Genomic DNA, 2,387 nt, shown 5'->3' on the forward strand with positions numbered 1-2,387 from the left:
ATTGATTTTGCAAACAAATGAGGGAGTACCAAACATCTCTGGTACCTCGTGTAACGCCCAGATAATTAGGCTACGGTAAAACTCTTTTAATGATGTCATGTCATCTTTGATTACTGTTGCTAAACTTTCGTTAGTTCAAACCGATTCAAAAATCAATTCAAAAAAATGACAAACAACAAAAGTTTTTAAAAAATTGAAACAAAAATATTCGGTGGTTGCCGAATATTACAAGGGTAATTATAGTAAGGAAAACATATTTTTTTAAATGCCCAAATGATTTAAAATGAAATAAAACAGAATAGAAAATAAGTAAAAGAAAGAAAATACAAAAAAAGGAAAACTAAAACTAAAACTAGAAAAAAGGAGAAAGCCCCCCCCCCGGCCCCTTGGGCTTCGGCCCACCAGGCCGCAACCGACCGGCCCAGCCGGCCACCCCCCCCCACACACACACACACACACACTCTCTCTCTCCTTAACCCCCCACTACCTAGACCCCCACCGACACGCCCCACTCCCCCCGAAATATCTCCCCCCTCTCCCGATTGGATCGGGATCGGGAGGCCGCTCAACGCCGCCTCGCCGGAGCCCCTCCTCCTCAACCCCGTCGGCCTGCTTCTCCTCCTCCGACGCCGTCGTTCCCATCGACCACCTCGCGCCCCACTGCCCGTGCCCTACGCCCACCATGAGCATGAGCCCCTCCCTCTCCTCTCTCCCTCCCGCATCATGCCCGCGCCCGTCCGTGCTCTCGCACGCGCCGCGCCCGCCGCGGCCCCTGCTGGCTGCGCCTGGACCGCGCTCGGCCATCGCCCGCTGGCGCATCCCCCACCCCCCCCCCCCCCCCCCCCCCCCCCCCCCCCCCCCCCCGCGCGCGCGACGCCGCTCCCTCCCTAAAGCTCGCCACGACCCGCTACTGCTGCTCGCCGAGGCCGCCGCCCGCTCGCGCGCTCACCCGCACTCCCGCTCTGGCTCGCCGGATTGCACGCGCGCGCCCACGCGGCCACAGCCGCGGCCCCGCTCGCGCACGTCCCGCACGCGCCCGCGTCCACCCACACGCTTACCCCGCTCCCCCTCTGCGCACGCTCGCGCTCGCCGCGCGGCGACCGCGCCCGCCCGCACGCGCCCGGCGCGTGCCTTGCCCCGCTCCGTTCGCGACCCTCTGCTCTTCCCGCTGCCCGGCCAGCCGCGCACGCCCGCCTCTGCAGCTCCCCACCTATGTAACGCCCTCGATGTGGCTATATCTCCCACTTGTCGAAGCACGACTTAGAGGCATAACCGCATTCAAAGCAATGTCGCAAGTGAGATAATCTTCACACAACCCATGTAATACATAAGGGAAAGAGATACATAGTTGTCTTACAATCGCCACTTCACACAATACATCAATAAAGCATTACATCATATAGATACAATCAAGGTCCGACTATGGAACCAAAATAAAAGAAGACTACCCCAAAAGCTACACAGATCCCCGATCGTCCCAACTGGACTCCACTACTGATCAAAAGGAAGCAAAACATCAAAACGAATAAGGTCTTCAACTAGCTCCTCCTTGAGCTCGGTTGCGTCACCTGCACGATTTCATCGGCACCTGCAAACTGGTTTTGGAAGTATCTGTGATTCACGGGGACTCAACAATCTCACACCCTCGCGATCAAGACTATTTAAGCTTATAGGAAGGGTAAAAGGTATGAGGTGGAACTGCAGCAAGTGACTAGCATATATGGTGGCTAACTTACGCAAAAGAGAGCGAGAAGAGAAGGCAAAGCACAATCGATAAACTATGATCAATAAGTGATCCTAGAACAACCTACGTCAAACATTACTCCAACACCGTGTTCACTTCCTGAACCCCGCCGAGAAGAGACCATCACGGCTACGCACGCGGTTGATGTATTTTAATTAAGATAAACTTCAGGTTTTCTACAACCGGACATTAACAAATTCCCATCTGCCCATAACTGTGGGCATGGCTTTCGAAAGTTCAATCCCTGCAGGGGTGTCCCAACTTAGCCCATCACAAGCTCTCACGGTCAACGAAGGATATTCCTTCTCCCAAGACAATCCGATCAGACTCGGCATCCCGGTTACAAGACATCCTCGACAATGGTAAAACAAGTCCAGCAAAGCCGCCCGAATGTGCCGACAAATCCCGATAGGAGCTGCACATATCTCGTTCTCAGGGCACACTCAGATGAGACATCCTACGAGTAAAACCAACCCTCAAGTTGCCCCGAGGTGGCCCCGCAGTCTACTCGGTTCGGACCAACACTCAGAGGAGCACTGGCCCGGGGGGGTTAAAATAAGATGACCCTCGGGAGCGCGACTCCCAAGGGAAATGTAGGTGGTGGTGAGGCAAATGGTAAAACTAAGGTCGGGCCTTGCTGGAG

This window comes from Triticum urartu, chromosome 4, assembly GCF_003073215.2.
Source record: "Triticum urartu cultivar G1812 chromosome 4, Tu2.1, whole genome shotgun sequence".
NCBI lineage: Eukaryota > Viridiplantae > Streptophyta > Magnoliopsida > Poales > Poaceae > Triticum > Triticum urartu.